The sequence below is a fragment of the Petaurus breviceps genome, unplaced genomic scaffold, assembly GCF_028583685.1.
Source record: "Petaurus breviceps papuanus isolate PSGF00001 unplaced genomic scaffold, PetGlider_PUasm1.0 186, whole genome shotgun sequence".
Classification (NCBI taxonomy): domain Eukaryota; kingdom Metazoa; phylum Chordata; class Mammalia; order Diprotodontia; family Petauridae; genus Petaurus; species Petaurus breviceps.
The window spans coordinates 32,993,799-33,005,687 of NW_027185798.1; the positions used below are offsets into that span (position 1 = coordinate 32,993,799).

General features: G+C 39.5%; 1 long non-coding RNA gene across 1 annotated transcript in view; it reads right to left on the bottom strand.

The window, feature by feature from the left end:
* Positions 1 to 7,190: 7,190 nt before the first annotated feature.
* Positions 7,191 to 11,889, bottom strand: part of LOC138162733 (uncharacterized) — a 5,031-nt gene continuing 332 nt past the window's right edge. Inside the window, exon 2 of the long non-coding RNA XR_011168700.1 lies at positions 7,191 to 11,727. This is a non-coding gene — a long non-coding RNA (uncharacterized lncRNA). The remainder of the gene's footprint in view (positions 11,728 to 11,889) is intronic.

The window sequence follows — 11,889 nt, forward strand, 5'->3', positions numbered from 1 at the left end:
AAAATAAGCCCTCCCCTGAAAATAAGCCCTCTGGTGTTTTTCTGTCCAAAAAAATTAATAAGACAGTGTCTTATTATCGGGGAAACACGGCAGGCCTTTGGCAGCAAAACCTCCCGCCCACTTCACTGGACTCCTTTGCAATTGGGTAGCGTTAAAATTCGAAAGTCCCTCGCTGTTTTTGAATTGGTTAACAAATAGTTACTCTCCGTTCACTGGAGGACTTCCAAGCCTCATCAAGTTCTCTTCCAAGTCATTATAGCACTGTATTTTCTATGGGCTGTATTTCATTAGGGCATATAAGAAGCTATTTCTCCCCCCTACTCTATTTCCATCTTTTTGTTAGTTTGCTTTGAGTTTCTGAATGCCTTACATTATAGAACAGGTACATTTTATTTAGCATCCAACTACATAAGAGATTCCTTGTAAACCAATAATCGTCTGCTATGTGCCAGGCTCTGTGCTAAATAAATAAACAAGGATCAGAGGCCTAGTGAAGGTATTTTACTCTTCTCTTACCTCACCAAAGGATAAACCAATTTCCCCTTTCAAATGAACTTTAATGAAGTACTAAAGAATGACCAGGGGAAGAAAATCCTTCCCTGGAGCCCTTTCCCCCTATTTCCATATCTTCCACTTTCTCCAACTGGGCTGAGCTAAGGAAAATAAATTCTTTTTAGAGAATATTGGTCAACCACAACAGACATATGAACCATTTTTGCCAACATTAGTCTTAAGGCAAAGTTAGATAGGTTTAATGCGGACTAGAAGAGGGCTAAAATAAAGGCAAAAAGAATAGCTGGTTTGGAGGAACCCAGATGAAAGACTATATAATAAACGTAAGCAACTAAAACATCAATCAGACTGTCTATGTCTGGAAGAAGTTGCTTATTCCTAGAACTCAGGAAAAGAAAATAATTACAGACAAAGATGGGATGTCAGAGTTCTACACAAAAGGAAGTTAAGTAATTTGCCCAATTTGGCATAGGCCTATTGAAAAAGGCAGGATTTGAATATTGGCCCTGTGACTGCCAAGCCTAGGCTTTCCCCAAAAGTTAACATGCTACTTGTCCATAGGTAGGCAGAGAAGGGGAAATCTCTAGAGTTCTGGTCACAGAATTATGTATGGTTTCTATGGGAGAACTCTAACCTAAAATTTAATAAACCCTTCCCACCCCACCATCTTGATGAGATGGATAACTTCCTTCCTGTTTATTTATTTATTTTTTTTAGGGCTGTTCTAATTGATATGTAGGACTAGAAATATCTTGAGCTTCAGCTGTGTTTTCTTTTATCTAGGTTATATTCAATAAAAGACAAGAACAATTAGATTTGTTTGGGATTATTTCACTGGGTCTATTTCTGATAGACTATCCCTGAAATAGCCCTGTGTAGTGAATCCTACATTCTAAGGTTCTGGGTGCTGTTACTGTTTTCCCCCCTTTTCTTAGAAGTTTTTTTAATTCTTCAAAAGGACCACTAGAAACCTTAGTGGTCTTAAAAATTTAGAAAGGATCACTAATCTAAATCAACCATTTTATTCCATAAATGAGGAACTATAATTTCAGGTGAAATGATTTTAAAAAGTGCTGCTTTTCTTCCCAATGATAATCCTCTAGACTTGTCATGGATGAACTTTTTGGATTCCATATTACTATGAGAAAGACATTTTTAAGTAGGGACTCACTGTGGGTACATTGGCTTATAAATCATATAATGTGCTACTGTACTAATAATTATAAGCATTATAAAACATATCAAAAATAGAAATTAGAAAGGTATGAGATAAAGATAAAAGGATATTTGATACTAGAATCAATAGAGTGCTGGAGTCTCTGGAGTAGGAAAGTGATACATTCCTATCATATCATTAAGAAAATAATTTTGGGACCTGTGGGGAAAATGAACTGGAAAGAGACAAGACTTAAGACAGGGGGTGCATTTACTGGCTGTTGCAATGTTGTTTGGTTGTTTAGTCTTTTGTTTTTTCAGTCATGTTTGAGTCTTTGTGACTCCATTTGGTGTTTTCTTGGTAAAGACACTGCAGTGGTTTGCTATTTCTTTCTCCAGTTCATTTGACAGTTGAGGAAACTGAGGCAAACAGGTTTAAATGACTTGCCCTGGGTCACACTGATAGTAAGTGTCTGAGGCCAAATTTGAACTCAGGAAGCTGAGTCTTCCTGACTCCAGGTCCACTACCATTGTGCCATCTAATTTCTCTAGGGGTGATTAGGGCCCAAAATGAGCTAGTGACTGAATAGGAGAGGGTGGGTGGATGCAGGAGTTATTTCAGAAGGAGAAATAACATGATTTGGCAATTGAATGGATAGTAGGGTGAGGGGGAACAAGGAGTCAAAGATGACATCTAGATTATGAATCTGGGTGACCAAGAGAATGGTAGTGTCCTTGAAAGTAATAGAAAAGGTTAGAAGAGGGGATGAGGGGGAAGAGAATGTAATGAGATCTATAATGAAACTCCTAACCAACCATGCCTTTTTATCCTGTGCCACTCAGTCTCACTTAAAACCAAAAGGGGGGAGGTGGGCCTCTTAGTTACTGCTCTGAAGGGCAAAACCCACCTTCTGTGGGGAGCTTGCCATAATCTCAGGTCATCTGGAGAAGAGAGGGTTGGTAGGAGGTGACAGAGACAGAAACAGAGAGATAGAGAGATTTTCTTAATGGCAGCAGCTGTTGCTGTGGGTATCCTGGTAGTGATTAGGTTATAATTGCCCTGAGAGGCTGAATTTGGGCTTAGAAGGGGGTAGTAAGAAGTGTTGGGGCATAAGGGTTGGTATGTTTGTGTTGGAGACAAGCCCAGTAGGACTTGGGTAGGGAGGTTATAATCTTGCCCTATTCAGGGACCCAAAGCAGTTTACCCACTGCATGCTATTAGTGCAATCTAAGGTGAGTAAGCCTGCCTCAGTGGAAAAGTAAGTAGCACAAGATGAGCAGGCATGTGTGGGTTGGGCTTGTATTACCTTTTTTCCAAATCCTGCCCCTTTTGTGAACTTCCCTATTTCTACTGAGGGCATTGCCATCTTTTCAGACACCTGGTATCTTCCTTGACTCATTGCTCTCCTTTACCACATACATCCAGTTGATTGCCAAGTCTTGCAATTTCTACCTCCACAAAATCTCTTGCATCTCTACCCTGCTTCCTAATCAGATGCCAGTAATCTAGTTTAGGCCTTCCCTAATTCTCTCTTGGAGTATTTCAATACTTTCCTAATTAGTCTCTTGCTTTTAGGTTCTCTCTCCAATCCATCTTCCACACACCTACCAAAATAATTTTTACAAATCACAGGTCCAATCATACTTAATCAGTAAACTCTAGTCATTTCCTATTGACTGTAGGATAAAATATTATTTTATCTTTATCTCATACTTTTTGTATTTTTGTGTAAGTTTTATAAGATGCTTAATTATTAGACCATGTATGTAATTTGTAAATAAGTGAATACATATTCAGATAGTATAATCAAAAATTTTTTTAGAGATATGCAATCAAAAAAAGTTTGGAGGCCACTACTCTAGACAAATTCTGTCCTTTTTCCTTAGGAAAAGATTTAGATGTTAAAATGATTTATGTAAAGGAGTCTACTTTGTAAGTGAAATGAAAGTGAAAATTATAATAAATACAAAGTAAGACAAATGACATCCAGGGTATAGGATTCTTAAAAAGAAAATTCAGTTCTGAGGGCTCTGGGTTTTAGGATCAATTTTTAAAATAGATCTTTTAAGATGGTAGGAGGTGAGAGAATTGTTACCTATGGAGCATTGTTTTTGGAATTACTTTATCATATGTACAGAAAAAGGAGTTCTACAGGGAGGTGAAAGCCTGCCCAACAGTAGCCTCTCTTCTCAGGGAATAACAGCTCAAGGAATTTCTTTAAGGGACTCTAGTAAATTGGGTTAATCGCTCACTAGGAAATAAATTCAAATCTTGGAATAATGGAGGCTGAGCAGGCTGTCAACACCTTGATTAAGAAAAGCCTTTGATAAGATGGAAACTGAAGCATGTTTTATTTTGAAGTTGAACACTGGGCTAGTTATAATAAATCTGGGGGAGTTGCTTAGTGATTAACAACTTTATCAAGATAGGACCAGCCTGGTATCAATTTGGGTTTTTATAAGGTAGAAACAAGGTGTTAACAGAAAAGGAAAATGGTAATAAGATAAATGAATTGAGAAAAAAAAAAGCTTAAGGTTTATTATTGTGCCAAGCCCCAAGCTAAGTAAAGTGTGAAATTAAAAGGGAATAGTTTGAGTTGACACTTGGAAGTCAAGTACACAATCATTTACTAAGGACATTTCCTAAGTGTCAAGTGTTGTGCTAAGGGAAAAAGTTGAGGGAGGTGTTTCAATGAATTCCTGGAAGTTTATTCTAAGATTTATTAAGCACCATTTATTAAGTGTTAAATGTGCTAAGCACTGGGGATACTAAGAAAGTCAAAAAATAGTCCCTCTTCTCAAAGAGCTCACAGTCTAAAGGGAAAGGCAACATACTTGGACATTACAACATATTTAGACAATTATGTCCAAATAAAATAAAGTGGAAATAATCAACAATTAAAGAGTACAAGCGTTAGGGATAATTGAGAAAGGCTTCTTGAAAAAGATGGGATTTTATGTTTATAGCAACTCTTTTTGTGGTGGCTAAGAATTGGAAATCGAATGCCCATCAATTGGGGAAGGGCTGAACAAGTTGTGGTATATGATTGTGATGGAATATTATTGTGCTCTATAAGAAATGACAAGCTGGCAGATTTCAGAAAAACCTGGAAAGATTTAACATGAACTGATGCAAAATGAAGTGAACAGAAACAGGATAATGTTGTACATGGTAACAGCAATATTATATAATGAAAAACTGTGAATGACTTGGCTCTTCTCAGCAATACAATGATCTAAGACAATTCTAAAGGACCAGTGATGAAGCATGTTATTTGCCTCCAGAGAAATAACTCATTTGTCTAAATACAGACCAAAGCATACTATTTTTCATTTTTTTCTTTCATTCTTTTTTTTCCACTTGAGTTTTCCTGTACAAAATGACTAATATGAAAATATTTTACATAGTTACACAAGTATAACCTGTATCAGATTGCTTACTGTCTTGGGGTGGAAGGAGATGAAGGAGGAAGAAAGGAAAGAATTTGGAACTTTAAAAAAGAACAAATGATAAATATTGTTTTCACATGTAATTTGGGGAAAATAAAATATTTTAATTTTTTTTAAAGATAAGATTTTCATTTGAAGGAAGCCAGGAAAGCCAGGAGGCAAAGATGAGGAGAGGATGAATTCCAGGAATAGTATTCAGTCAGTGAAAAGGCATAGAGTTCAGAGATGGAGTTTAGTGTGAGAGAAGGAACAGCAAGGAGGCCAGGGGACATGGAAGGGAGTGACGCACAAAAAGAGACCTGGTTATGAAGGGCTTCAAAAGCTAGAAGATTTCATATTTGATTTTGGAGGTATGTCATAGTAAATAGGCTGCTGGATCTGGAGTCAAAAGGACCCGAATTCAAATACAGCCTCAGACATATACTAAGCTGGGTGACCCTCAACAGGTCATTTAACCTCTGCCTGACTCACTTTCCTCCTCCTGACTCTGTAAAAGGAGGATAATAGCACCTACCTCCCAGGGTTGTTGTGAGGATCAAGTGAAATATTTATTAAAAATGCTTAGCATAGTTCCTGGCATTATATAAATGCTTATTCTCTTCCCATTGCAATAGGCAGGGGCCAAAGTCAGAACTTTGATTTAGGAAGATCAATTTGACAGCTGGGTGGAAGATGACATGGTGGCAATGTCAGAGGAGAGAAGGAGGCATATGGGGAAATACTGAATGTAGGGGATAAGAGAGACTGAAGTGACAGGGGTGACACCTTGTAAGTCTCGGTAACTGAGGAGATGATACTGAGGTGATGGTGATGTCTACAGAGGACTTAGGAAGAGTAAAGAACAGGAAGATAAATCAGATTTAGACATGTTGAGTTTAAGGTATCTAAGGGAAATCCAGTTAGACATATGGAATAGGCAGTGGTGAAGAGGGTCACCATAAAATGATGAGGTTTAGGCTAGAGGTGCTTGAGACCCCAAAATACCACCACACTGGGTCCTACCAAATGAATTCAACTCAAGTCTTCTCTCAGCCCAAGAAAAGCAAAGTTTATTAAAAGTTTGCCATAGTGGGTAGATTCTTAAGCAGCCTCAGTATCTCTTATGCTTGCATTGGCTAAGTGGGTCATCTGACTCCTCCTGAAGACCCTCCCCAAACTCCTCCTCTAGAACACTCCTAGATTCCTCCCACAACCTTTCTGTATATAAGACCCCATCTTGCCTGCATGTGTGTGTGAGAGTTCCATAGAATTTTCTAGGACAGACTTGCTCTGGGTTAGATGATTCTGGTCCACTTGCCCAATGCTAGTATCACAGATACTGAGGCTCTTTAAGAGTCTACCCATTATGGCCAACTTTTAATAAACTTTGCTTTTCTTGGGCTGAGAGAAGACTTGAGTTGAATTCATTTGGTAGGACCCAATGTGTTGGTATTTTGGGGTCTCGAGCACCTCTAGCCTAAACCTCATCATTTTATGATGACCCTCTTCATTTTTATGGTTCCCCGACTGATGACCCTTTTCAGAAATTATTGGTTCCAGTTCTGTCTCATGTTCCATAACTCTTCTGCTCAATTGGTTTCCTTATTAACTGGAATATTATTTATACATTCTTGCCTCCATGATTTTTTTGTTTTGTTTTATTTTGTTTTGTTTCAGTCACCAAACATTTACTAATTACTAACAATGAGCCAAACATTGTGCTAAACTGAGAATATGAAGCAAAATGAAATATTCCTTGATTTCAAGGCTACATTCCTCTAGCCTGCAATGTCCTGACACCTGTTTCAGTGCATCCAAATCTTATCCTTTCTTTAAGGCCTATTACAAATGCTAGTTTATTCATTCAACAAGCATTTTTGAGTTCTTAATATGAAACTCTAAATATTATGAACTGGATGCTATAAAAGGTATATAATTAAGCATATTGAAGGTCAATGTTGAAAACAATGTGATAGTTATTAAGATAAGACAGTCTCTGCCCTCAAAGTCTTTACAATGAAGGAGGTAGCAGCTGATGTGTTTATACATAATTGCAGTGTTCCCGGTGAGTGGGAAATCAATCAATCAATCAATCAATCAATCAATGTTTATTGAGCCTATTATATTCCAGGCACTGTGCTAAGTATAGGATACAAAAAAGCAATAGCCAGTCCCTGCCATTAAGGAACTTATAGTCTAATGGAGAAGATAACATGCAAAAATACATATATTCACTAAGCCAGTTATATACAGGATAACTAGGAGATAATTAGCAGAAGGAAGGCCTTGGATTTAAGAGAAACTGGGGAAGGCTTCCTATAGAAGGTAGGATTTTAATTGGGATAAAGGAGTTAGGGAAGTCAGTAATCAGAGTGGAAGAGGGAGAACATTCCAGGCAAGGGGGCCAGGGAAAATTGCTGGAAGTGAGAGAAAGAGTATCTTGTTCATGAAACAGCTGGGAAGCCTTTGTGGCTGAATCAAAGAGTACAAAGTTGTATAGGATGTCAAGAACAGGATATTACTTCCTTGAAGCTATGGAGTAGACATTGTGGTGCTATGGAAAGAAAGCTGCATCCAGAAGGGACCAGATTTCTAATACTGACACAGTCACCATGTGACCTTAGATAAGTCAAATTGCTTCCTCTGTATGACATTTTCCTCAATTGTTAAATGAAGGGACTGGATTGGATGACTTCTAAGGTCCTATTCCTCTTCAGATCAGATCATGCATCTAAATTTAGGATGTGATGATCCTACAAGATAACATGTGCCTTGAGCTTGAAGAATGGGTAGAATTTCAATGACAGGGTTACTGGGAAGGAAGGTTCCAGGCATAATGAACAATTAGAACAAAAGTTCATCTCAGAGGAAAAAAGAGTAGGATTTGAGGAAAAGCCTGTATGGAGAGGAGTGGGGGGAGAGACTAGAAAGGGAGATTGTGGCAAGATTATATAATCTTATACAATCTCTATATATAATATACGAATACTACATTAAGGAGTTTGCACTATCAAAGTATTGCTTTAGCTTTAGGGTAGAAGCAGCTGAGAAGGGAAAGAGAAAAGGTCGCTCTGTGACATTTTCTATGATCGTCAAATCCCATAATGGTTGTTCTCCCCCCTAAATTTAGAATGTTTTCTTAATAGATCCAATAATTTAGCATTTATTTGCTGTCTAATATTGACAAGTAGTAAAATGAGTGCTAGACTAAGAGTTAGCAAAGTTGTGAATCTTATCTCCCAGCATTTACTGGTTGTGTGACTATGGGCCAATCACCTAACTTCTAAATCTCTATTTCCTCATCTGTAAAATGGACATCATAAATGTTGCAATATGTTACTTCACAGGACCACTGTGAGGACTAGTGGCAGATAACCTGTGTAAAGCTCTTTGAAAACTTTAAAGTCCTATATAAATGTGTACAATATGGAAGGTGGGTGGTAAAGTGGATAGACTACTGGGCTAGAGTTAGGAAGACTCCTCTTCCTGAATTCTCATCTGGACTCAGACACTTAGTAGCTGTAAGGCACTGGGGTAAGTCACTTAACCCTGTTTGCCTCAGTTTCCTCATTTGTAAAATGAGCTGGAGAAGGAAATGGCAAACCACTTCCATATCATTGCCAAGAAAACCCCACAAGGGGCCACAAAGAGTCAGACATAACTGAAACAACTCAACAACAATAATCGTGTACTAGTTTGATTATTTTGATTTGCCTATACAGTATATTTCTATTTAGATAGTAAGCTGTTGGAGTGCAGGGATGGTGCTCTGTACCTCTTTTTATCTTCCAAAGTGACTAGAACAGTGGTTAGGGAGGCAATATGCTATAGAGTGGAAAGAATTTTGTAATTTAAATCAGATTACAGATTAGAATCCTTCACTAGCCTGCATGTAAATCATTTAATCTCTGGATGCCTCAACCCCAAGTGACTGAATCACAGAGTTTAAGAAGTAGGTCATCTTGCCCAGGTATCATGTGAACAAGGATAATTTCTTTAATATATTTAACAAATATTTGGCCTTTGCTTGAAGACATTGAGTTAACATGTTGGGTAGTGGTATGGGGAAGGGAAATGCATTACTTTCTGAGACAGCCATTCACCTTTTGGATAATTCTAAGCTTTAGGAGATTTAGAGAAACCTCCCAAACAAGTTAGGTGCTATAGTGGATAGCATCTTGGACTTGAATCACCTAACTGCCCCAGTGGATTCTTGACATCTATATGAAGGGTCATTTCATGTTCAAAAAAATAAAGGAGAAAGAGTGGAGGTACATTGCACCATCATGGATGAGAGTGAGGAAGTCCCTGACAAGAAAAGGTAGAAGATTGTAGAAGACAAAATAGATGATTTGAATTACATAAAATTAAAAGACTAGTGTCCAAAAATAAAATCAGTTAAAACAAGAAGGGAAATGGTTAAATGCAGAGAAAAAAAATTTCTGCTCCTTATATCCTGAAAAAGAGGCTGATATGCAGGATACACAGGGAATTGGCACAAATCTATAAGACCAGAAGTCATTCCCAAGTAGATAAGGGATTAGAGGAAATGAAAAAACAGTTTTGTGAAAAGGACAAGGTAAATAAAAAGATAGGAAATATGGCTCTAAGTCACAAATAAAAGAGACATGAAAGTTTCAGCAATTGTCACTTTGAGCTATATGAGAAGTCTCAGAGAGGATGAAAAGAGTCACTGTGAGAGGAGAGATGGACATACCGGTACAGTTACATGATATTGGTGGATAAATGCAATGGTAAACTTTGAAGAACATTTTGGAATAATATAAGAAAAAGGTCTAAATCTTTCATGCTTTTGACTTGACCATCCCATTCCTGGGGACATATACCAAGGAGGAGAAAAGTTGAAAAAAAGTCCCTCCATCCCTCCCATATGTGCCAAAATGCATAGTTACATTTTGTGGTAGCAAATAAAAGGGGAAATAAATTGGGTATGTAATTGTAAATGCATTGGAATATAATTTTTAATGCAAGAAATGATGACTATGAGAAATTATGAGCAGCCCTGGGAGATTGTAGGACCTGTTGCAGAAGGAAATATAGAAGAACAGGATGACAATTTATGTCATTAATAAATGAAATAAAAAACTTAATAAATACAATAGTGTTAACATTCCCTTCCTCCCCCTTTGCCCCCCTCCACCCCCCAAAACTAAAAGGTCATAAGGTTGTTGACTTAAATTAATGATCTTTTTGTTGGGGAGAAAGGATAACAAACCTTCATTCCTACCCCAGATCAGTCAGTGGAGACAAGGTGACTACAGATGTAGGATGTGGCATACGTTCTCTTATCTTTTCAGTCTCCATTGGTTTTGCATAAAATTTCTATTTGTTCTAAGGGAAGGTTCAGTTGTAGGTTGAGGGGGAGGGGAGTGGCCAAGGGGAAAAGATTCTGGTGTCAAATCAGTAAAGTATTAAATAAGGAACGCTATCCAGAGATAGAATGGGTTTCTCTCTGAAATCTTTTTTTCTCTCCTAACTTTACCCCAGGATTCATCTGGGAACATCAGAATTTGTTCTACTTTCTAGCGGTTGGTTTTGTTTTTCCCACCAGAAAACGACACGACAACAACAACAAGGAAAAAGAAAGGAAAGAGAGTCCCAGTTACCGTGCAAGCAAATGGTAAAGGCCCCCAGCCTGGGGGCCGAGGGAACAGGGATTTAGTTATTTATTACCTACTAAGTGCCAGGCTTTGTGCCAAGCGCTTTGTACACCCAATCCTCAAGAGGTGGTACTCTAATGACCTTAGTTTACATTTCAGCTTAAAGTGACCTGTTCAGGGTCACAAAGCCAGAGAGTATCTGAGGCTCCATTTGAACACGGGTCTTACTGACAGTGCTAGGATAAGGTTCTACCCACATGTACACCTAGCTACCTGTGAACGGTCTGGACGAACACTGACCATAGAAGAGACTTTGCTGAAACTGAGTCCCTCTCCCTGTCCCCCAACCCCCGCGTCCTATGTCTCAGAAGGTAAAGGAAGAGTAATCAGACCCATTTGTCATCAGACCCAGGGCAATGGCTCTTTCTTTTCCAGCGGGCCTCTGCCTTCCCAGTCTTCCCTGCAAGGGGGAAAACACTGGGCTCCCCAGAGAGGTGACCAGCCTGAACTCCCAGGGGAAAGTCTCCATGTGGCTCTGAGCCTTGCTGCTGCTGCTGCTGCTTCTCCTGCAGAACCTCCTCCAGCTGCCAGGTGGTCCTCTTCAGCTCAGCTGCCAGTTCCCCAGAGGGCTGTGGGAATTCATAGGCCTCTTTCCAGGCCACCAAGTCCTGGGCCTGTGTGTAGCTAGACCTCGTGTTCTGGGGGTAGTCTCTCTCCTTCAGTTCTTCAGGCTGTGGAGCTGGTGTCTTCTCAAGAGTAGAGACGAAATGAATCTTTTGCCATCGGTGGGGCAACAAGAAGGCTCAAGGATAGATTGAGAGCTGGAGAAGACCTCAGAGGCCATGGAGCGCAAGCCTTTCAATTTTAGAGGGGAGGAAAAGATGTCTAGAGACTTGGCCAAGGTCACATAGCTTGTAAGTGGCTGCAGAGGGATGGTTTCCCAGAACCTCCTGGTTGGCAGGCCAGCCCTGGAATCAGTACACTGGGATCTCTCTTGGTAAGTTGGCACCTGGTCAAGGAGAGACAAAGGAGTCGTTGGTGGGGCAATAGAGATTCAGGACTAGGAGATCTGATACCTTACTAAGGTTTTACGGGGGGGGGGGGGGGGGGGGGGGGGGTGTCGTGCGGGGGGGGGGGGGGGGGGGGGGGGGGGGCGCCCCCCCCCCCCCCC